Genomic DNA, 26,224 nt, shown 5'->3' with positions numbered 1-26,224 from the left:
CTGCTGTAATGTTATTATAGGCAAGGTAAATATGGTAGTGATTTATGCCAGGAAAACAGCTCACAGTCTCTGCAAGTACCCAGCTGGATGCCATCTTCCCACTCCATGTGGCTGTCGCACAGGAACCAGCCTTTCTTGGCAGCATTTCCATCCTCCCCCAGAAAAATAAATGCATTGGAAAGATCACTATTCTCTCTGTCAAATTCATTTTGATTTGAGACATTTGAGAGATTGGGTGTCATGCTCATATAATGGGATTGCTCCACAACTGCTTTGCATCTCTGGAGTCATAAGAGTATGGCATCCCACAACTTTCTCTGGGTTACACTCAGATGTAGCTTTTTCATTTAATGATATTTGTTTTAGAATATATGCATCATATACAATGTTCTCTCCTTCTCTGTCTTCAATATTCCTTTGGGAACCAAGCTCATTAATAATAAGTATATCACAAGTGAACACATGAGATTCCAAGAATTATTTATAGAATACCTGACAGTGATATTTACACTCAGCCTTTGTCCCTAGCATACATTATGTGCGAGATTCCGGTTTTTACCTCAGACATTTGTGGTTTTGGGGTTTTTTTAGGTGTTTTTGACTAAACTATGCAGTCCACTGTGAAGATTTTACAAATTCACAGGTATTCAGATGCTATAGGTACTGCCAGGAAGCTTAACTAATACTAAGCATCTGCATAAAATAGTCATAACTTTCCAAGCTTTCAAAAATTTCACATTTTTCTAGCTCCTACCTGATAGGAGCTAGCATCCAAATATTTTCTAGGGAGTTGTGTAAGATTTTTACACAACTATACACTTGAAGGCCACTAGAAATACTGCAGTCTCTTGATGTTTCTTGGCTTTATCATAGCACCTTCAGTACAACATCAACTTCTAAACTGTATTAGACAAAAGTGAAGAATCCTTATTTTCTTTCCTTATTTGAGTACTAAGAAGCTGTAAAATCTTGAGATTCAATGACATTACCACTCTAAAAAAAGGAAGAAATGAACAGAAGAAACACATTTACGTAGCACATTACACACACAAGAGGAGCCTTTGCCATTCTAATTAATTACATAACTGTAATTATCAAACCAAAATTTCTTGTCCTCACCTTCCCATTAAAAAAATGAATACTTTTGTCCAATTCTATTTAACAAAAAGTCTAACAGCATGTGATCTCTCAGCAATTAGAGTACTCCATTAATAGTGCTTCAGGATGCTGTAGCTGTGTGGCATGGCCTCAAATTCTTTGTACTTACAGATAGTACCAGCAGAAGTCAATGGTCATTTTGATGAGCACATATTGAAGAACCCTTTTAATCAGCATAAGGAGCAATGTGACTAAGTGGGGCAGGTTGTTCTGGTATTGTGGTTGGCAGCTGAAGGAGGTTAGATAGGAGAACATATTTGAATCAACTCTCTCCGTATCACGCATGGTGTAAAAATGTGGAATTATCTTTTATTTCAAGATGAAGCTGTTTGATCACTTAGACTTTATGCAGCCAAAACAATATTTAGCCTAAAGAAAACAAATGCACAGCAGACTTTAGGAATGAAAACTGTGTAATAAAATTGTATGCAAACTATTTCAGACTGGATCCTGTTTTTCTGTGATTTTTTTTTCCCCATGAAGAATTACACATTATGTCTATTAATAAATGCATTTTCATTATATGCAAAATAATATCATGATGAAGGAGAACACAGAGTTGGATGTTTAGCCTAAAGAACTGTTCTGTGACGGTTCCAACAATTTTATTCATATATCTCCTGCCATGCTCGATTTCAGACAATAGTCTGAGCTCTCCTTTTCTCTTCCTACTCTTTCTGTAAAATGTTTTGCTGGAGAATTATGGTGTCTGTGGAAAAAGGACACAGGATCACCTTTTTCAGGATCACCTGAAAAGTTAGGGTGGCCCCTCCAAAGTCGTTTGACAATTTTTATGGTTTTTGAATGGAGAGGTTGATCTCTGCTAGTTATCCCAGTACCCCTCACTAGTATCTTTCAAAAATCTTTCAGTATTTCAATTAATTCAGTATTAATGTTCTTGTATGTTTATTGTTCATATGACTTTCATAAGTCCCATATCCCTAATTACTCTGATAATTAGAGGAGAGTCTTATGCTTGTCTTAGTTGAACATGCTTTTGAAATTTCTGCAAAAAGCAGATTTTAAAAGCATTTATTTCTGGTTGTATATGGAGTGGATACCATACTTAGTTTTAACCAACATACTAACGTCTGCTTTCTTTCCAATCTATACTTTTATTTGGAAATACAGTTTAAATTTTCTCTGGACACATTAGAAATCAGAAGCAGAGCTTCTGATACAAGAACTGCAATAGCCTGCCTGGTTTTTATGAGATAGACTATCTAAACTTGAGATTTTAATGCATATGGCTTTGGTATTGCTTTTAAATATATGACAGTGAGATGAGAGTTGTAGATAGTTTCAAGGACTGTATCTGAATGGTCAGTACAGGAGCGATCTGAAATCTCATGTCCAGCAGTACCACAGTCCTCTGCCTCTGTGGGATCTGGGGAGAAGGAAGGGGAAGCAGCAGGTGGGGATGGATGGAGCTGCAGCCTGCCTGCCCAGAGGAGCTGGGCACTAGGACTGCACAGCATGCCATGCAAAGCAGCTACCCTTCACTTAAACACAATCAAGGCCTGCAGCTCACAAAGGAACTAATAATAATAAGCAGCAGCAGCACAAGAAGATTCTGAAAGAAAACATCTCCTCAAGGGATTTCTGACTTAGCTTCCAGCTACATGACATACAAAGGTAGGTTCCGATAATTGCTGTACAGAATTTGGTGGCAAGAACACTTCTCATGAGATGGTGAGTAGCTCTTCAAAGAAAGCAAATATCTGTTCTTCTGAGATTTCATTCAAAACAGATCATTAAAAATCTCAGGTGAAGTCATTTTCTGATGCTGATATGCCAGAACTATGAAATCAGGTAGTTACTAAGACAGATAGAGGATGAATTCTTATCCATAAAACAACAAATTCTGACCTTTAAAATATATTCTTCACATAATATTAAAGAGGGAAAGCATATTTTGAGCTTTTAGGATATAAGAAAATTGCTGCTGGTTAGTGGAGTGTGAAAAAAGAAATAAAGAAAAAAGGATCACTTTTGCCTGGATCACTGGATTAGTGCCTTCTTCTACAATCACTTTTAAAGCTGAAGATTCTGCACTACTGGCTGGCTGAATACTTGCTTATTTTGCATTTTTTTAACACTACATACAGAGCCTCTTACTATAAGGAAGTGAAATTTATTACAGTTTGCAGGAGTTTTATGACTTGGAACAGCAAAGTGGTTTATAAGGAGTGAACATTTTAGTAAAGGGTGGTTTTTTTTTTTCCAACTGTGCTATCCAATTGTAAAATGGGGGAAAAAAACACAGGTAAAAGGATCAGGCTGCATCATGAATAACTGCCAATTTCCTTCTTTTTCTAGAGTAACACAGTGCGTCAAAGGTTTAAAACGATTTCAAACAAGTTTTAAACCTCACACCAATGTAGCATGAAAGAAGGCCTTATTCAGCATAAAATATTTGCAGATTTGTTACTTTCTAAAGGAAAACTGTGATGCCTGTAGAAATTATCCATGTCCACAGTCACACAAATGTGAAGAATGCAGAGAAACCGGTCAAACTTGGAGGAAGCTTGGATCTGAAGATGGCTAAGGCCCAAAATCCAGGCTTGAGGGATTTTTCAAGGACAGACTGTATTTATAAAGCTAAAACAGGGACTTCAGTCTCCTAAAAGCCACTGTGAAATGCCCAAGACACTGTGGTATCAATTGCTGCCAGATGTGGGTAGTGCACTCTGCTTTTTGAAGACTTTGCTGTGGAGGCAGAGCCCAGGTACGCAGGGAGCCTAGTGGGATGACTGAAACCAACATCCCAAATTGAGCCCATACCGCTGCCAGGAGCTATGTTCCAGCTGAGCCGTGTGCCCGAGGTGCGTGACACCACCACCTTGCTTTGCATAAAGTCAGTTGAGGTGAGGGGCAACACAGGGGCTCCGGGCACACGGTGAACTGAGAGAATGAATGCAAGAGGCTGAGAGTGATTTCCTGGTGAGGAGTAGTGCATGTTTGTGGTGACCATGACCCTGCCTCTCATTTGAGCCAAGCATGCCACCAGCCAGACCTGAATGCTGCAAGCTGGATTCACATTCACTTGAAAAATAGTATGTAGACATAACCCCCTGTAAGAAAGGAATGAAAAACCACTCTGGCTAACTGATCAAAAGCAATGGGATGCCTGCAGTTCCCAGGCTTTGCAGACAAAAACTTGAGTTTCAGATTTTTCCAACAGCTGCATCCACGAAAACTTGCGCAACTCTGCCCTGGACAAAGGAAAGCTGCAGGGCAGATACACAAGCCAGGGCTTGTACAGACACCTTAGTCACAGGCCATTCGTGCACAGCTGGGAGGGAGTTAGGCTTCCCTAGGGATGCACAAACATCCCAAGCCTAATTTTGCCCAGAAATAGTGAAATAATAGGGAGCAGCTATGGGGCAGTGAGTGCTGATGTGGCCTACCAGCAGTGCAGCATGTGAGCATGGCCAGGAAGACATAGAATCCTGCTTAAGTGGCCCATGCTCTCCAAGTATCAGAAAACCAAAGATCTCTATCCCTACTGTCTGAAACACATTCTCCATCATATGCAAAGAGATGTAAGATTTAACAAGAGTATCACATTCATTGCCTCTTTGTTGCTCTCCTGGTAATGGAAGACTTGGACAACTTAGGCAAGACCTGGTAGGAGAGCCAAAGGCTGGGCAGATCACATCATTTGTGTTCAAAGTGGTGGAACTAAAGGGAGACCTCAGGCCCCACATGCCAGCCCCAGGGCAGACCATCAGGGCAAGGAAATCTAGAATGTCTAACAGTGATGAATTTTGAGGAGAACATGGGCATATTAAGATCAGGTGTGGAGCTGTAGGTCTAGAGACATACAACACTTTGGAAATCTGGGATAAAAGCAGGCAAACTGCACCTAATGTACTATAAGTGAGACTTCAGTGAGGAGAGAAATTCATAGGGTTCCATAGCTGGTAATTAGGATGGCCATCAAAATTCAGAGATTAAGACCATGCTATCTTTTGTATCATCAGAAGTTGTACTGAAACATCATAAGTAATTAAAAAGTACCAGTACAAAGAAAAAAAAAGTTGAATCGCTTGCTGTTTGTTTTTCACCTTTAGGACTCCCTTCTTTCCATATAACCTTCAATTTATGTTTTAATTTATTAATGAGAGGGTCATTGTTGAAATACCTTGCATTGTTGAAATGCTCTGAGATCCAAACTGTGTTAAAGAGACAGTTATGGATAGCTACATAGGTCTATATGGTTTCATCTACTATTCTTCCATTACAGTCCAAGAACCTAATATCTGATAAATCCTCTGTCATGTCACACCTCATTAGGAACAAAATAAGGTAATTACAGCTGAATGAAAAATAGGTTTCCCACTGGTAAAAAGAAAAAGAAGAGCAAGAGCGATTTGGAAGCTTTTCTCCTCCATCCAATATTAAGCTAAGTCCAAGTTTCAGAAAATCAGTTAAAGACAAAGATGATTTTTTTTTTTTAATTGGGTTTTGTTTGTTCTTGTTCCATTCTAGCTGGAAAAGTGAAAATTTCATTTAGAAAATACTTGTTTTGCCTTTTTTTTTATGGCCATTTTAATAGACAAAAACAATGTGAGAGAGCCCTTGGATATCAACTAGCATAGCATCAGTGAATCAACATTTTCAGACAAAAAGGTAAATCATAGAATCATAGGATTGCCTGGGCTGAAAAGGACCACAGTGATCATCTAGTTTCAATCCCTCTGCTATGTGCAGGGTCACCAACCACTAGACCAGGCTGCCCAGAGCCACAACCAGCCTGGCCTTGAATGCCTCCAGGAATGGGGCATCCACGACCTCCCTGGGCAACCTGTTCCAGTGTGTCACCACCCTCTGTGTGAAAAACTTCCTCCTAATATCTAACCTAAACCTCCCCTGACTTAGTTTAAAACCATTCTCCCTTGTCCTATCACTACCCACCCTCATAAACAGTCATTCTCCCTTCTTTTTATATGCTCCTTTCAAATACTGGAAGGCCACAATGAGCTCTCTCTGGAGCCTTCTCTTCTCCAAGCTAAACAAACCCAGTTCCCTCAACCCTTCTTCATAGGAGAATATAAATGGATAGGAGAATGTATATCCTGAAAATTCCTACCTCATCCACTAGGTGCTCCAAATCACATCTTTCTGAGGCTACCTTTTTCTAAAGCATATAGTTGAACCATGCTTTTCTGTGATTAGTTTTTATCCCAAGCATGAATTTACAAATTTGTAATGTCAAAAAAAGCAAACTTCAATATGAGTAAAAAAAAATGCAGCTCAGGATTTCCTGTAGAAGATATCTAAACAGCATGACAAATTGCATGATACCCTTTTAGCCTACAGGTAAAAATTGATGTAGAAATCAGCAGATGGACTGATAAGCATGAAGAATACAACTGTACCTGGCAAGTATTACAACCTTGAAAAACACTTGGCACATTTATAATATCCACTGCAGTGAGCTGATGCAGCTTAAAAGGTTAACAAATTTATACATGCCTAGCATACTCATTTCTAGTGCAGATATTTCCAAATGTGTCACATGTACACATCCTCATTGAAGATTAACTGCACAACAACTTTGAAGTGTTAAAAAAGCAGTGTTTGTGTCCTGGGAAAGCAAACCCAGCCCACAATACTTTCAACACAGCAGAAATAAATTGCTGCTTCATAGCTCAAGTACCTTGCCTGATTTTCAAGACACCTTCCCCATAACATTCACCTTTGGTCTGTAACTTGGCATTAAAAGCATTACATACTACAGAACTGTAATGGAAAATATATATGAATTTTAAAAATAAGGTTAATTCTGCAGAAGTTGTTTCATTTTAATTATGGATTTAAGACCTCGATGGCTTATATTTTAGCCCTGTCTACTCTTTCCTCTTTATTTCAGTGTTTTACTTTGCATTGCATTCATCATTTCAGTAGAGAATAAGCCTTCTAAAAGCTATTTACTACTTTCAGTAATTGCATAGTGTTATGAACATACGTTCAAATTCAGATATCATATCCATAAAGCCATCACATACTGAAGAGTGACAGTCATACACAAAATAACTGGACAAAACTCACTTCCAAAGAGATATTTTCAATAGTACCCTGGCTGAAAATGACTATGAAGTATTTTTGTAGGTAACTGGATATTTCTTTTTCTCCAATGACTGTCCTAACTCATTTCCCTCTAATGTATTCCTGCTCTGTGCGTTTCTTAACAAGAGATGCTCTGTTCTTCAAACAATAAAGGCAATCCTTCAGGTGTTGCTGATTCTCTTACTGCCTTTACAGTTGGATAAGTAGTTGCCAGGGTTTGATTTGTTCCACTAAATTGCCTTTATGTCTTGTAAATGCAGCACACTTAAAGGTGTTTTTACTTTCCTTCTGGTGTTTAGCTGTACTTTTTATTAGACTCAGTTGCTAAAGCTGTGTTTACATCACTTTGTTCATCTTTGCTTTCCTTTTAGAACTCATCTTCCCCCTCTCTCTTAGGAAAGTAGGTCTGAAATCAAAGATATGGGCTGGAGAAGGACCTCTGCCAAGCACTGAGTATAGCCCTGTGCTGCCATCGTGGTTGGCAGAAGTTGGCAGAGCTGCATGCTTACCCATCCCCTGGAGGGTGGGACCCAAAGCCCTTCACCTGCTTAGCTGGCCTCCCATACCCAAAGCCTACCACGTACTTTTTAGTGTCTCCAGAGGTAGCAGATGGCAATGGGGAGATCCGACCTGGCACTGGGCACCAGTCAGAGCCAGATTACCTCTTGCATTTGAGAAAGGAAATAAGCACAGAGGGATTCTGAATCACGTTTGTCCTTCACACAGAGATTGGTTAGGTATTCTGATGAGAATTGCAATTTTTTTTCCTAAAGCTGTAGGTTTTTTCCTAAACAAATTAAACTTCCCTTAAGGAAATGTAAAGAAGATGAAAGATATTTTCTTTTCTAATAGAGAGTTCCAAAGGAGGAAAAAAATGCAGTAACTTTTGAAGCTGGCTTTAAAGCTTAATTTTCAACCTCTGATTGGTCCATTCATAAATCCTCCCACAAGCCAACTGTTGCCTTTTTTTTTTTTTCTGACTTCATCTTCAACAGAATTTCCAAAGGAATGATTAACCTTCCTCCTATTTACCCTCTCAGCCTTCAGGCTATTTTTTCACTTTAGTAACACATGGTCTAAAGAATGGGAGAATCATGCATTTCCAAGGAAGGGCTATATAGAAAGGTGTCACCAGGAGAACCTGAAAACTGAACGAGAAGACAAAAAAGAAAAGCATATTAAGGGATACTTTAAACAAAAAAAAAGATAACAAAAACACAGAGAACAGGACATGCAAAGCAAATTCATTCCTAAAAAAAGAAAAAGAAAATAAAGTGAATCCACTACATGCAGTACCCTAAATACCTTCACTTTTAAAATATTTTCTCCTCTTCTCTCCTTTTTCCTCCTCTTCTGCTTGAGAGAGGCAATGAAGGACCAGCATCACCCACCTTGAGCAGCACCTTGCTGCAGAAACAGCTCCACAAAACTCAGTTTCTCCTCGAGGGTAATCTCTTGGTTGATGTTGCACAGCCAATTACATTACTCAACACAGCTTCTCTCTGCACCCATCTAAGCCATTTAGCTGGACTTTGGCATATTGAAAGAAATAATTTATTCTTTTTGCTGTTGATCATAATTTACTTCGAAGAAACCTCATCCATTTCTTTCTTACCTCTAGATATGTTTTGATTTTTTTTCCAAATTAATCTAGCTTCCTTGATAGAATGATAATGAGACATTATCCTCATAACCTTATGCATGGCTGCCCTGCACAGAAGGGATCCTGTGATTATAATTAAAATAGATCCATAGTCTGGTTCTGCAGCATGCCTATGCACACTGCCAGCTGTTAAGGGAGCAGTAATGCCCACTAACAAGGTGATAGACCAGTTTCAACAGGGCATAAAAGCCAGCTGAAAAGCATCTTACAGAGGAATCCTACCAAACATACCAAGTACCATATTTTCCACCGGTTAGACCTTCTGACTGCAACCAATACCAGCTATGATCCAAATGTTTCATTACACAGGACATTCACCTGCAGACATTTCCTACAGAAATAATGCTTTTCCTCTGTCTCTTGTTTCCTTGTCAAGATGACTGGGTGTAGTTCTAATTTCAGTGGCATAATGCCATTAGTTAACCACATGTTTTGATACATTTGCAGCAGTACCTCCTAAATGTTAAGCTCTCTTTAATTTCAGACACCATCACCACTTTCCTACACGTCTCCCCTGAGGAATCTTTGTGCAGAAGCTGTAGAAAGTTAAGTTTGGAATCACTGCCATCGAGAAACCATATTTAATTCCTGTGCATGTTAAACAACATGCTTTTGGGGTCCCTTAGAAGTTTATAGCAGACCACATAAGGATGTTTTAACTTCTGTATACCCAAATGACACAGTTAGTGACAAAGGCCTTACAGTAGAAGAATGCTATACTTCCACATAAGTAGTAAATGCAAACATGCTACACAATAACTTTCAAAAAGCTAATTAGTGCTGTGCAGTAGCACTATATCACACCTTTCAGACATTGTCAGCTAGATTTGGCAAGCGGTCTTCTGCCATAGGAAAAAAAACTGGCTACAGAATTGAGGCAACCCAATAAATAAAGTACCTATCTCAATGAATTTTTTTTTAGAACTTTAAATTTAGTATTTTATCACTGAGAATTTCTTGCTTGGTTTCCCAGGCAAGCTCTGAGAGAAAGGCTTGTTTTCAGATAATAGATGGTTGTTTTTTCCTGTCTTGTATACTGTATAGTGGTCAACACCTTGGAAGAGTTGGAGGGATGGAATTAACAACAACCTGAAATGAAGACATTTCACTGTTTGAATTGCCGTTTTTTCTTAATGCATACAAAGCATTCTCTGTTTATATCACTTTAGTTAGTACTTGTGGTACAAGAAACCTTAATTAGGACCTCTGTTGTAATTAATTCATAGATACGAGTACATAGAGAACAGCTATAATACAGAACTGACAAGGAATCCTGTGCAGCTGTGAATGATGAACGAAGAACATTATTCACAATATGCTGACACTGCACAGAATTACACTTCGTGTTACCCATCCATAATGGCAGATATTTTTTCGTTAACTCCTATTAATTATGTGGCTTCCAGTGTAAAAGCTATATACAGAGAGAGATTCAAAATGAGAAGGAATGGAGTCTCACATTTTCAATTTTTTTCCAGAGATTATCAGTATAAAAGTGCTACAGAATCTTACTAAACTCTGAGTGAAAACTGCAAGCTCTCTCATACTTCAAATACTATTAGGCAATGTTAGGGAGACTTCCCTTGCAGTAACTGGATGAAATCCGAAGTAATCATTACATGCTATTCAGGATTTTTTTTCCTCCTCATTTTTAAACTTTAAGTTTTCCATGTTGCATTTAATCTCACTAATTTTGTTCAGATTGTTATTTTCTATATGATCCACTTTGCCAGTATACTTAGTAAATCTGGCTGATTGATTTCAGATCACTTTTCCAGTGCATGATGATTACACTGTATTTTATTCTCATTCTCCCATGAATTTACAATCCCTCCCTGAATTGTCTCATCTAAAAATATGATTGACAGGCTCTATATTTCATCTTTCAGTTCATTCATGGAATCATTCAACAGATACAGCACACGAGATGGCCTGAAGCAAAGAAGAATGGACAATGAGATACAGCCGCTCTGAGACAGAATTTGTCAGCAAGATATAAAATGAGAAAGCTAGAAAATTGGTCCAATTTCTAAAGTATTTTCCTAAACCCCTAGGCAAAAATCATTAAGGAAAAAAAAAAAAACAAGAGAGCCATTTCTTCATGCTTCTAATCCAGTCAGTTTTTATTAGAAAAAGTTATATCCTTGGGAGAAGGTCACATCTGAATCTGGATTCAGACTTCACTTGGATTAATATCAGATGTGCACATATATTACTTAAATATGGCCTAATAAAGTAGGGCAGAGGAAAATGTTGTTAACAATACAATAAATCAAATAATGCACAATTACCTGGGCATAAGTGAAGAATTATCTGAACTTGTAGTATAACAATACACCTACCAGTACAAAAAAAAGAATACATAAATAAAACCAAACAAATTGAACATCTGCAGAAGTTGGAATAAATAGGCACTTAATCTTTTTTCTCTGGATAGCAGTGGTTTCCAGATAAAGCATTACATGCAAATAAATATTTTATATTTTTTTCATATGGTGTCACATTGTCCAGTGATTGCTATGGTGACAGAAAAATCAATGTCACAAATACTGAACTCTTAAGAATAAAGAGCAGAAGTTGTTATAACTTTTTTTTTTTCTGTTTTTTGTTTTGTTGGATTTTTTACAGCTCATAACTAATGTGGTGGAACAAAAAATAAGTCCCTCACAGCATCTTTTTCATTAAATTCTTCTCTACTGAGCCACACACTCTTAGGGATTAGTACTGCAGTATTTGGTAGCTCTTGGCTATAAAATTTACTTTTCATTTAACATAATGCAGAATGGAACTAGCACAGGCAATACGTGTTTGTTAACCACAAGTTCAGATGTATACTGCTAGAAGCAAACATGCATGCAGCAAGGGAACATGGTTAATCCTAACCCAAGGAAACATATTTCCTATATATATATATATATATATATATTTTTTTACTAGACTTATATTCAGCAAAACATTAAGTTGTATTGACCAGGCTATAACAACTGGGCAAGGAAAAACAGACAATGGTGTTTATTCTCTGGAACTGTTAAAGAGAAGCTTTCTCCCTTTCCACAGCTACTCAGCCATTCTTTCTCTAGTTACAGCAAGAAGATAGGAACTACAGCTAAAAAATACGTATTTCATCAAATTTCTCTAAAGCCTGCTAATATTGTGATTCGCAGTCACTAGTAAGAGGTGAAAATGCCAGCTAGAGGATGCCTACAAAATCTTTAGAGCGCATTGTCCCTCCGAACTGAGTTAACAGCACAGCCCAAGATTCACCAGATCCAGCTGCCAGAGCATTTTCTTCAGAATTGCAAGGATGTGACTGGGTAACAGTCTGTGTTCGCCTTGCTTTGACACATTTCAAGTAGTCATGCAAAATTTGTGAAAGTTTAAAAAGAAAGGCAGAAAAGTTTCAACATAAAATTGCTAGATTCATCATTTACCATAAAGATGAATGAAGATTCCCTGTGAGAGCATTAAGACTCCAGGAAAGAAAGCGCTGGAGTCTGCCACAGAATTTATCATGATAGATGCTGCTGCAAGAATTTATCTTGCACTGACAATAGCTCTGAATGACAATGAACATAACAAACAAGGCCAATCAGGCAGTGTTGTCAAGCCTGCAGTCCCAGTGGCCCCTCAGATATGGTCCAATGATAGTATGTGTATGGCTTATGCTTTAGTGCAGTGTATATAACTCATTGTTTTTGCATAAGGGTTCTACAGCAATAATAGTTAGTGCATCTAAGTTCTCTTGCCTGGATTATGGACTTGAAAAACACTAAAAATGAGAAGGTAAGTTGAGCTTGGTTAGATCAAAGGTCCTCTCAGACAAACAACTCATCTTCAGCAGAGAGGAGCAGTGACTTCCTGGGGAAGAGTATGTGAGCAGACTAAACACATAGCAGCACCTCTCTATTGTGGTCACAAAGTGCTTCCTCATATCACTAGTGCAGGAAAACACTACAGTTTCCCTGTATTCTGTACGGGAAGGAAAATTACCTCTGTCATCTAACAATCTTGCCTTTTGTCAACAGTTTATGGGCTGATTTGGCCTGGTTCTGTAACTAGCAGGGTGAAGGGACCCGCAGATCCATGCTCCGGAAAGGGATAAGGGAAAAGAGTAGAGAGATGGGCCCCAAACAGAACAGAGCCAATGATCTGAGGAGAAACAAACTAATTTACTAAATAGGATATCAGAATGCAAGATAACACACTATAATACAATATAATTAGAAATGGAGCTAATAAATCAAATAATCAAATTTGCCTTACACTAATGCTGAGGCAAGATGTGTGGTCAGGTGGAGCAGTAAGGAGAGAAGCTTGGTCTCATGACCTTGCCAGGGGCTTTATCTCCTCTCTGAACACAAAGTCCTCTGGGATATGTAGGTCATCTTCTCTTCTGGGACAGGTACCCAGAACTGGAGCATTAAGTCTTTAACTCCCAGTGTACTACATGATGTTATGATGTGGAATTCCAATAACCAAAAATCATAAAACCATGACACCTTTTTTTCAAGACAAGGCATACTGTATTCTTGAAGCCAGTGTGAATATATTCTGAAGTAGCCATGCAGTTCTTGTCTGCCAAACTGAGTTCTTCCATATTTTTAATGTGAGCTAACTTATTTTACATAGGACAGAATGTTATCTCCATATGTATTAATATCTGGAAGACATACTTATTGAAACACAAAGCCTGACCTTCAAATAGTATAAGAGGTCTGGTTCTCTCAGCAGTATTTGAATGCATAGTACTGCTAGCTATAGCTAAATCTATACAAACAAGCTTTTTGAGACCAAATCTTTCTAGTTTTAAGAATCATGTTCAGATTGAGCTACCTTTTGAAGTTGATCAGAGCAGTCTAAGTTTCTGGGTTTATCTATGCATTTGGATAGAGGTGAGTGACTCTACCATGGTCTCAAATTTAAAATCTTCCTTTTAAAACTGGTTAATACTTCCATGTTTCTCTAAGAGAGTCCTCACTGATATTCTACATAGAACTTTGCAGGTATTCAGTGATTCAGTCCCATGTGCTTTTATTCTTCCTTTTTTGTAAACATTTGAATTACAAATTCAAGTGTGTGAATTCAAACATTTAGAAAAGTGTCTTTCAAGATTCAACTCTTAGATGAAGAGCCATGACTTTGCTTTTGTTCTGTACAAATGCCCAGAAATCCTACACAGCTTCATAGAAAAGTCATTATATTGCTAAGTATCTTTGTATGTTGGAAATAGATAATAAACAGTGCAGTATTCAAAATTCAATTGACTTCATGCATCATTTCAAATTCTCTGCTGAGAGGTATATAAATAACAATCCCATTATGAAAAGAAAAAGACCAGGTAAAATTTGCTCAGTAGAATGTAAGGAAATAGCAAGTAAAGAAGAAAATAAGCCAATAAAAGGTTGTATACGAAAACAGTCCCAAACGTACACAAACGATCTTATCCTATGAACCAGAAGTGATGCAGTATGAAAACTACAGGGCTGACAAGCAAATCAGAAGTCTCCGAGATATTTAGAATACTCAGGCAAGAACTATAGAAAGACTCAGAACATGAAAAAATTGAAATCATACTGTATTTTTTTCTGTCTTTCTATGGATAACCTGTGTGCATATTATACATACAAAGGCTGCTTTGCAAGTAATACTTATTATTTTATTATGTTGGGTCATGAAGTCAGATGTGGATGTTGGCAGTGTGGCAGCAGAGGCTAAACTTTCCCACCAATATTCCATTACACTGATGCCACGTGACAGATGCCAGCAGAGAGTCAGTCTGACAAAATGGCATCTGACATAATGGCATTTGACATGGAAATGCTGATAAAGCAGAGGAGTGCCACTGAACTCCTTGAGATGCAGGAAAAAAAAAAAATGGAACCCACTGACATTCACTGATGCTTGCTGAACATTTATGGAGGCCAAACAGTGGATGTGAGGACAGTGAAGCAGTGGGTGGTGCATTTCAGCAGAGGTGACAGCAACAAGTTACCTCCCCAGTGCAGATTTTTTTTATTTTTTTTTCATGCAGACTCTTGTTCACTGCTAGTGAGATGTATGGTTAATGGTGCTGACTATGTTGGAAAAAGTGTTCTGTAGCTGAGAATTTGCTCTATCAAACAGTGTTAAATTTATAGGAGTTCTAGTGGATGAATAGCTTGATGTGACCTAGCACTGCATACTTGCAACCTGGAAAGCCAACAGTATCCTGGGCTGCCTCAAAAGAGGGTGGCCAGCAGGGTGTGGGAAGCAATTATCCTCCTCTGCTCTGCCCTTGTGATGCCCCATCTGGAGTATGGTATCAAGGCTTGGGGCCCCCAGCACAAGAAAGATCTGGAGCTGTTGGAGTGGGTCCAGAGGAGGGACACAAAGATGATCAGAGGCTTGGAGCAGCTCTCACACAAAGAAACACAGAGGGAGCTGAGCTTGTTCAACTTGGAAGAAGGGGAAACCTCACTGCAGCCTCACAGTAGTTAAAGGGAGCTTATAAACAGGAGGGAGACCAACTTCATACATGGGTAGATAGTGATATGACAAGAGGGAACAGGATGGAATTAGGTGGACTTCGAGGTTCCTTCCAACCTAAGCCATTCTATGATTCTGATATGTATACACACACTGTATACTGTCAAAGTAGCAATCACATCTAATTTTGTGCCAAATCCTTTGCTAGAAGTGCTATAAATTTGAATTCTTACTGAAATAGAAGGGGTCTCAAGAAAGAACTGTGTTGCATGTACATTACTGCTAAAAAAAATATCTTAAGTAAGGTGATGACAAAAAAAAAGGGAAGTACTTCCAACAAACTTCAGTTATAGGTCAAAGAATTTTTAAATATCACATTTCACTCGTTTTTACTTAACCTATTCAGCCCTACTTAAATGATGGCAAACAAGGGCACTGAACAAGCCAGTTTTCCCTGATCTTTCACAGCAACCACAGCACAACTGTTGCCTCAGGACTTTATGTGCACCCTGCCAACCCTGTCAGTGAGTGACAACACACCGCCTTCACAAGCCTAACCACAATATGTATTCCAACAAATTTGTATTTTTGCTGTTTTGTTTTGAAACTCCTGTATTGCAGAAGTACCGAAGCTATTTCATATGTACATGTTTAATAGCTTGCAGCTTAAGGTTTTGCAACAGAATGGACAGTAATCTTTTAAAGAAAAAACAGCCAGTACAAGGAGCAACATCACAAAAGGAGTCATGAATGTACAAATCACTGAAGAGCATACAGCACCATAGATAACATTTGACGACTCAGATTAGACACCAAAAATGCAGTTTTCTCTTACATGACTAACAGCTGCAATAGTTCTTCAAAAGAATAGTAAAACAAGCAAGTTCTCATGGTAACTAATTGAAAAAGGTCATTTTCTACCACCTTATATTAATAAAAAGTGGATATTGACTTACATCTGTAGAGTAGCTTGATCCTCAATTATCCATTTCCTCAGTCTCTCTAAAGCACACAGTTCTGGAAAGAAAAACAAAGATATGGGCATGAAGCAAATGTGCCTTTGTATGATGCTATCCTCTCTCTGAAGTACCTCCCCGTTGTATCTCCTGAAAACTCAGTAAGGACACGTGATAAATAATCAAGAGAAAATAAAAAGAGAAATCCTAAGCATGTCCAGTTAGGGTTCAATGAAAATAATCTGGTTTTTTTTGTATTTAAAATCTGCTTTTATAAATAATCACCTGGCCTACAATCCACAAAAACATGAAGTAACAAGAAATTTTCAAGCAGAATCACACTAAAAGAAGTAAAGAAGCACACCAAAGACATTTACATTTATAGTAGGCTTATATTTTTGTGATGTCATTTTGAGAAACACAGATGATTTCACCCCTTTAAATTAGTAGTTCCTAGTTTCATGATTTTTTCACCTAGACTTACCTAGTTAAAACAACATGCAATTACAGTTTTTATGGGGTATACAAATTGCCCACAATTTAAACTGATTTGAAGTGAGTGGGAAGAAATCTTGACTGGCAGAGCCAGACTAAAAATTAGGACCATGCTATTCTACTTCATGTGGCAAACTGAATTATTTTACCAGTTAATGTTGTGACTGTGGCTAAAGACATACCGTTCTTGGTTAAGCTATCTTGTTCATACAGAGGCCAGGAAGCCAGGTGATCAACAATCAGTGTAGTGGTACATAGTAATAGCTACTTTTCTGTTTCTTTCCTTTACTGAAGAAAGATTGTTTGCAGATTAATAGCATTATAGGAAAAGGATGGTGTAAGACAAGGTCATTATTTACAGCACCATGATTAAAGTTCATGTTCCTAATATTTGTTTTTTGGTTTTTTGTTTTGTTTTTTATAATAAGGCTTTGTATACAAGCCTTTGCCTTCACCATCAAATAATTATTTTTTCCTTCTGAAAGTTTCAGTTTTCGTTTGAGAAGCACATATTCAAAAACAAAACTTATAGCAATATAATCTCCTGGCAGAGGAACTTGAAGAACTACATCCAAGACTAATGTGGACTTGAAATATAAATTTTCATGGAGGTGCAGGAACAGCTTGTTTCAGTGATCATAGAACTGTGTGAACATGCACATGTCTCACAGAAAAAAAACCTGTTTTCACAATACCACTTTCCTCTCCTCCTGTTTTTCAGCATCACAAATTTCAACATGTTACTTAACCACAATGAGTCCTACTCACTCAGAGGTTTTCATGTTCTGTCTACTTCAGACTCCAAAACTCAAGATCCACACAACACAACAACAACAAAAGTGAACTTCAAATTGCGCTGTACAGCCCATATCAAGCATGAAAGTGCAGAGCCCCAGGTGAGTAGGCCTGCAAAAGGGCTGCCAAAACTTTTCAGTCCTCACCATTTTCCAGGGAGCCTTAAGTGGGGTGGCTGTAGGACTTGGGCACTGGCTAGCTTTAGTATTCAAAAATAGAAGATGCAGAGGCTGTGCAAGTGGAGCTGGAGAGCTGCTTCCAAAATAATGTTAGGGCTGCCAAAATCTCTTAGTCCTAGCTCCTTTTTGTGTGAGCCCTAGGTGGAGTTGTAATGTAAAGAAATGTTTTATTCAGTGAACAGTGAGGAACTGGCACAGGATGCCCAAAGAAGTTGTGGATATCCCACCCCTGGAAGTGGTCAAGGCCAGGTTGGATGGGCCTTGGTGTAAATTTACCTAGTGGAAGGTGCCCCTGTCCATAGCAGGGGGGTTGGAACTAGGTGGTCTTTAAGGGCCCTTCCAACCCAAACTATCCTATAACTCTCTAGTTATAAAACAACCATAGTTTCCTAGTAATTAATTTCAGTTGGACAAATGGGATATTAATATTGTACACTTGCTCTGCTTTAAACTATTACCCATGTCCCAGTGTTACAGAAAAATGTCTGCAGCCTTCAACAGCAAGAGACAATGTCTATTTCTATCCCAATGTTTTCCAGATCACAAGAGCCAATAAACTCATATTTTTTCCACATATATCCACACAAGCATCTTCCAGGTAGTTCAGTCACCTAATAGCAATGTTGTGTTGCATCTGTAGTATCTTTTGCCTGCCAGGTTAGGTTAACTAAGATTAGGAGAAATTATTCATATGATTACTGTTGAATATTCATGCATTTTTTCCTCTTCTGCAGTGGTATAGCTTTTTGCATCATTTGTGGACATAATAAAGGAAACAAAGATTGTAAAAGTAATTCAAATAATAAATAACAGAATCAGGATACAAAATATTAATGAAAAATAGAAGCAAAACTTTATCATGATATATGAACAAAAGAATGTCTGATAACTTGTAAAAGCAGGAATTTGAAGCACAGTTCAGACTTCCCATGACTTGATTTTTAGACCTTTACAAAGCAGATGCACATTCTAAGATAGAGGAAAATTACTACTTACAAGTTTTAAGTTAAACGTGATGATTTAAACTGTCAAATTCACATTAGCAGTCATTATGGCTTCTAAGCTAGTTTTCCCATAGGTAGTCTGTACTTCCCTCATAAAGATCATATTAACCTAGATTAGGGTATCTGATGCTGGTCACTGCCAGTTGAAAGGCAGAACAGCCTGAGCCCTCTGGCACGATCCTGTGTTCTGGTACCTATGATGCACCTGGTACCTTCCTGATACAGGTACTAATGAAGTCCAACAGACACTACAACCCCAAATTCTCTTTGTGCAGACAGGACTGTACACTGGGAATCCTCAAACACACACCAAGTCAACCATACAGACACCAATAATTCAGCTACTCAGTATATTTGCGATGATGTGAAAAACTTTATAATTCATTGCTGGCCCCTGGAAGCAGTGAAATTGCTTCTGAAAATGTCTTTGCAACACCAGGTAAAACATCATTAGAAATATCAATAATAACCATATATATGAAAACATTAACTCACCCAACCAGCAATAGAGTCTCCAGCTACAAAACACACCCTCTCAAGAAGTAGACTTCATCCAGAAGACGCTCTCCCTTGGCTAGCCCTTAAATGAGCTTCTAGTCATGTGGGAGGCACAGGTGAATTGCTTGCACTGTGCTTCCTGAGCCAACCACCCTCTTCACCAAGTGCTCAATCATCAGGTCAGGCTGGGACATAATTTTTTCCTTACATCCTTTTTTTTTCCTTACAAGAGGAAAAAAAAAAAAGAGTAAAAGAAAGAAGGAGATGGAGGGGAAACAAAACAAAACAAGATATCAAACTGCAGGGGGGAAATTGTTAATAAATAAATCCTCTTTGAATTATTTCTATTTTACTTCTTTTCCTCCACATCACCAGAATTCATCAGTGTAATAACTACTGGTTTGTGTCTTGTTCATTTACTAGTTTTTTGATGTGGTGACCCAGTGTTAGTTGTTTTCCAAGTCTGTCAAAGCTTTCATCTGTGATTAACTTTATGGTGAATGAAGAATCATAGCTTTTCAGTGGCATGGGCCCATGGAAATTCTAACACACATCAGGGTGAATTACAGTTCACGTTTTTCATCATATAAAAACAAATGACATTCATTAAGCATCCTTTTTACTTACCAATCTTGCATAATCAGTTTGCTTCATACTCATTATTTCTTATTTTTTGACAAATATATTGTGAAGAAAAATTTTATGCTGGGATTTGTTCTTAAAGCAGTCACAGTGGCTATTTGTTATTCATAATTAAAGACTGATAATTAATTACCTAAATGGCATGGCATTATTTCTGCTTACAGCTCAGAGGACTGGTTCATAATAGCGGGAGGTAAATCCTTTGTTTGGGTCTAAATAATTCCTACATAAGCATTCTTAACAGTGCAGCAACTATTTTGTGTTAATAATAAAATGAATGTTTTCTAACTTAACCACAAGTACAGCTCATGGCATTAGTCACATCAGTCCACACAGACTGTTCACAGCAAGCATTCCTGTGACTTCAGTGCTTCTGCAAAAAGAATCTGAAAAAACATAGGAGTAGCAACTTCATGGCTGACTGGCCAAATATCGGTTCTTACTGGGGAAACAATGTTGCATCAGTCATACTGGGAATCTGGGAGGAAAGAGAAGACTTCATTCCAGGATAGCCAACAGAGGACCCCAACACCTCATTGGCTGTCCTTAGAACAGTTCTGCGCATGTAATGTGCATGTGCCCCAGCCGGTGCTCTGCTCTGCCTTGGTGGCAGTGTTCTGGCAATGTTCACCAAAAATGTAGTTCCCTTGGCCTGGTGCATATCTGACACCACAGTCTGTCCATTTTTGATAGAGCTACCTACAATCCTGCCCTGCCAATCTGGGCCTACCTTCAGGCCTACATCTTGGTCCAGACGTAGCCCATCACCAGGGACATTCCCAACACCTGTGTCTGGGGCTGCCCTCATGCCCCCAGCTGCCTGCTCCTGTGGGCCAGTGGGACAGGCACTGTCTGCCAGGCCTGGCTCCTGGAAGACGCTGGCCTACATGAAACAGTAACACGTGTTGAAAACAGCATGACTACAGGTGTTTGTAAAGTCACAGAAAAGGAGCCAACTGGGAACAGAGCTCACTTATTCCTAGTATTCAACCATATATTTAAACAGCAATCTTAAAGCAAATCTTGACGGAGAAAAGAATAAGAATTTAAGACACAGAAGCAAAATAGTATGTATATGGCTGGTATCATGAGCACAGGGAAACACAGGCTAGATCCCCAAGTGAATTAGAACAACTCCACTGAAGTCAGTGACTTCCCTCTATCAAGGGGACCTGGTGGATCACCTTTCACACTCACTTCTTTCAGACTGCCATCATCAAAATCACCGTGTGGTTTGTTCACAGGCATCAAAACCTGATCACATAAGTGGTCTGAAAAACCATTCAGAGGCATGTTACCGGAGGGCTAATTTCATTGCTTCATACTGCTGTTTCCAACAGCAGTTCTCTAAAAAGCTGGTATGAATAAAATTGCTTTTCAACAGTGTCTTCCTTTCTTCCAGTTTGAGGCTGGGCAAACTTTCAATGGCAGGGTGAGGGTAGAAGACACCAGGGAATGGTCCCTGTACAAGTGTTTCTCTGTAAATCCTTCAGCCTCAGTTCTATGGAGAGCAATTCAATGGAAAATAACTAAGTGTTCCTTTCACAGTCTCCCTTAAGAACAGAAAATTGAAGTATTTCTAAGTTCTGCCTGAGACAGATGTGGAGAGAAGTAAAACTCCTCTATAAATGAGATATGAAGCAAATATTCTGTTACCCTTATGACAAACAACCACAAAACTCATCTGAGGCTCAGCCTGATTTTGAGATAGTTTGTCAGTGACCTGTGGGTGGATGGAGGAGGAACAGTTGCACTATTTTTTTATAATTCATATTGAACCTGCAAAAAGTACACTCTCGCATTATGCTTTGTTGAACAAAGCCCATCATTAAGTCTGTAGCTAAATAACAGTGTGAAAACAAGCAAGACTTCCCACAAATCAGTCTTAAAACTACTTGCTCCCACACGTGAAATTGAAGCTTCTGGAAATGACTAATATATATATATATATATATATATAGTGAGATCATTTATAAAATATGACATCTGTCTTGTTCTGAAATTTAGAAGCAGATGCTCAAACAACTTGCAACAGGGAAACTTCCAGTGATCTGTGACTCATTAGTTTCTTCAGGAAGCCTTATATGGTGAAGATCATTCAGCATTAGTTTATTCCTATCCACAGAGAGAATTATAAGGTACTTGATACCCCTATTCATACTCTCCCTACATCACACCACTGTCTACTGTATGAAACAACACACTTAAGTTTTCCCTTCACATTCTTCATTCTATTTGCACTTATTAGCCATGGACTAAATATGTCATGTTTAGCCCACTGTATAATCACGAAAGTTATATTTTTAATTGCAGATACAGTTTTTGTAGGTTTTTTTTTTTTCTTTTAGTTTTCATGAGTTATTAAAAAAATACTGATAGAATCAGAACATATGAACCAGGCTCACCTGGTGTTGTGCCTCAAGGCAGAGAAAAAATTTTATAAAATTTTAAAAGGAAGATCTTTCTATGCAATGACTTGTTCCAAATGTCAGTTTAGATTCATCCTAGTTGGTATGTACTTCATACTCCCTTTAATAGGAAAATATGATGTGCTTTCAGTTTTTCTTACCTTGATTGTCTATTTAACAAAGACTATGGAGAAAAGTGTTAATAAAAGAGAAAGGGAGTGAAGAAAAGATACCATAGCAGATCAGGTCAGGTCACAAAGAGTGAGTTGGTCTTAATGTCATGACGGACACTGTGAGTGGGAAAAGTACATAAGAGGAAGATAAAATCTTGAAAAATAATTCATTTCACCATGTGGACAAAAATTAGTTCCCTCATTCACTGGATGCCAGATCTCCAAAACTGAAAATTCTGTTTTCAAATTGTTCTCCCAGAACTTCCCAAACTACTTGAAGTAAATTTGACATCATTAACTGCGTGCCTAAGACCTGTTTATCTTTCAGAATGTCAAGGACTCAATTAGAGGAAGAAGAAATCTTCAAGGACACAGACTAAAATGGGAACAAAATAAAAAGCAGAGGGACATAAAAAGCAGTGAAGAAGAAGCCACCAACAAGACCAAAACTTGGTACAGACAATAAGGTAAACATGCATACGTGTAGGGTTAGCTAGGAATAGAAGGCAGCAGACAATGAAAATGAATTCAATCAGAATAATTGCAAAAGCCTTTTTTTGCTCACCGAATTTCTTTTGCCTTGCATTGCTGAGCAATGGACAAATACAAAAAAGTTGGAAAGCAAAATTTCAAAATTTTGTGTGATCTCTCTGATCTGAGAAAGAGAGACAAGCTAGAACCACTCTTGTAGCTGAAAATTCTCTGTTTGCTTTCACCTACCTATTCCCATGTTGTCAGAGTGTCCATGTATAGAAAGTGAGTTAATAACAAAAAAGGATCTTTGGAAGAGTGTACACTGTTACAGGAACTGGCATGCTTCTTTTCAGAAAGATTTTTATAACACTGTTATGAAGCCTTAGTTGTTCAGAGTACAGTGTCTTGCTATATATTTTTTCATTAACATCCCCAGGATTCCTGTGAAATAGTCAGGAAAGGGTTGTAAATATTATTGCCCTCATTTTATAGAGACAAAATGAAGACTGAAGGGTAAAATAATTTGTTCCAGTCTGTACACAGATTCAATGCTACAGCCAGGATTTAAAACTCAGTCTTATAAAACAAAGATACTTCTGTCCCATTGTTTCCCAGAGCCTCTCCTGAAGATACAGTAAGTAATGCTACAAGACTGCCTTTGAAATATTTTCCTCCTTCAGCTCCTTGAAACTCAACTGTCTTCTAACACGTAAAAATGACATACACTCTTTGAAGATGATATACCTGACTACTGTGAAAGGAATTTGAGTGGTCTAATGACAAAAATTGCAGTTATTTGATTATTTCTCTGAAGTCAGTGAAGCATGCCTTGATTAAATATGTTTGAGGATAGATCAAAAATGGCTGAGATATTTTTGATAGAATCGTCCAATTCAATTAAGCCATAAACATGGATAAAACTAAAACAATGACAAACTCAGAGAAAATTATTCTTATTTATACTGGATTGAAACATGAAGTTTGGAATGAAAATGTAAAACTATAATACCATTACAAAGTATTTAATGCTGCTTAATGACTGCCTCTTTGATGTTACCACAGAGCAACTTAGCATAAGACTCTGCACACATTGTAATAATCATTTTATCATTTGCCAACCACATGGATTAATAAACATTTTGGTGGGTAATAAGTTTGTCTATCATATCAGGAAAAATGTGGTCATTAAGAGAGCGGGGCACAGCAGGAAGGTAGGTGGAGGAACTGCTCTGTGCTTCTGGTGGAAAAGATGAAGCACGGGCTGCAAGAGGCCTCTCTAGGTTCAGGTCCACTTCTTCACAGTCATCAACAACTACATCATATAACTGAGGTTGCACAGAGGCAAACATGAGAGCTATTTCAGATGTTCTCTTTCACTTCAAATTTCAGTCCCATTATATCTTCATTTTGTCTTTACAGTGCTATGTGCCAGTTTCATAGCATTTAATAGTGCAATGCCATAGATTACATCACCTGTTTGTTTCAGGTCTAAATGATCACTCTTTCTTTTTTATTTAGTATTCTTTTTCCCATTTCTGTATAGAAGGAGAAATATGACTGAATATGTATCTTAGCTTATCTTCTACACTGTTCAGGTGCTAGTACTGCTCTCATCAGCAGAGTACTTGAACTTCTTCCAGAAGTGCCCCCTGCCCTTCTTCTGAGTCACTCAATAGTCATTAATGTTTAATGGCTAGAGAAATGACTGAGAGATAAAAGACAGATGAGCACACACAGCAGATTTTGGTCTGCAGAGAAACCTGATGACCCTTACTATGTCTGTTTTTTTCAGCATGCAACCCAGAAACCTGATAATTCCTATTTAATTCAAATGATGATGACTTAGGATAAAACAAAACAAAACCAAAAGATGATGCAGAATTTCTTAATGTTATTCGCTCCCAGTTGTATCATATTTTAGGTATTAAGGTTTTTTCTAAAGATCTTTAACTTACGATGAGTTCTGTTTCACCACAGTGATACAATATGAATGTCCAAATTTTAGGCAAATGTATTTTGTTATTTTTTCTCCCGCATGGCTAGCACAGCATGCTTCCAGGACTTTCATACTGACATTCAGGTTGCCCTTGCCAGCTAGGGAGTCCTTTAAAATTTAAAGGAAAAAAAAAATCATTTGTACATTCTGCAAGCTGAGGGAAGAAATCCTGCTCGGTGTGATTTGCTATAATGATAAATTTATCAGAAGCTGTTCATTTTATCTGCTGCAGAACTGCTCTTTGATGGCATTAATCTGCAGTAATGATTACAGGAAAGTAATTCAGAGCTGTTCAAAAGGAAAGGTGACATGATGCTTTCTACCTCTTTTCTGAATGCATCAGATTCTTCAATAAATTACAGATGTAGAGAAAGAAAAGATGGGCCATATGCTATGGAATATTTTCAGTAAGCTGGAAACATGGAGCAATACGAGCTATGCTTCAACTACATTTGCAATAAAATATGTGTTGTATATTCCAGTTAGACATTTTTCAGTGAAAGAATTCACTCCAGAGTCAAAAGTTTTGGGGGTGTTTAATATTACATAAATGTTTTCCATTAGCTGTCCATGAAGATGAATCACAAATTAGCAGCAAATTATAATATTTTATAATATAAATATTTTATAATATTATATGTATATAATATATATATATATTATAATATTTTACATGAGATAGACTTGTGGTATCTTTTGCACGTCCATTTCAAAATAAAAAGAGAGCTTTGAAGCTTGTCTACTTGGCTTCTAAAGCAAGGCTTCCAAGCCAGCAAAAGACCAGGTCATGTAGACTTTGCCTAGCTGAGTATGAGAACTCCCATGAAAGGAGAGCCTATGACCTCTCTGGTGACCTGGTCTAAAGCTGCCCTTCATTTTGTCAAAATTGTTTCCCCTTCTATATAGCTTTAGTCTTCCAACCTGCAATCTGTGGTCAACTTCTTTATTGTTTTCCCTTGTTCCAACGAATGACTTCTCATGTTATTAGAAACTAATGCAATATTGCCCTCTACCTCCCACCTCTACCTTGTTGAGCTGGACCCTAAAATTATCCTGGATCATGGGATTAACTGCAAAGTTATCAATCATTCAGTAAACTGCCATTTATGGTCTATTTCAGGTTATCCAAGTTACAAAACAGCAAGACCATACAGGAAGTTGCACTCCACCAGCCTCTAAGTGTTCCATGTATCCTCACAACAATGACCATACTTGCTTCATCTTCCTGTCCTGAGCATTCGTG

General features: G+C 38.0%; 1 long non-coding RNA gene across 1 annotated transcript in view; it reads left to right on the top strand.

The window, feature by feature from the left end:
• LOC107052891 overlaps window positions 1-23,076 on the top strand; it is a 34,464-nt gene extending 11,388 nt beyond the window's left edge. Inside the window, exons 2-4 of the long non-coding RNA XR_003074653.3 lie at window positions 2,519-2,793; window positions 17,534-17,708; window positions 22,840-23,076. This is a non-coding gene — a long non-coding RNA (uncharacterized LOC107052891). The remainder of the gene's footprint in view (window positions 1-2,518; window positions 2,794-17,533; window positions 17,709-22,839) is intronic.
• Window positions 23,077-26,224: the final 3,148 nt, after the last annotated feature.

This window comes from Gallus gallus, chromosome 3 (assembly GCF_016699485.2).
Source record: "Gallus gallus isolate bGalGal1 chromosome 3, bGalGal1.mat.broiler.GRCg7b, whole genome shotgun sequence".
In the NCBI taxonomy this organism is placed as follows: Eukaryota; Metazoa; Chordata; class Aves; order Galliformes; family Phasianidae; genus Gallus; species Gallus gallus.
The sequence above is the reverse complement of the archived record's forward strand: the minus strand, read 5'-3'. Positions and strand labels throughout refer to the sequence as shown.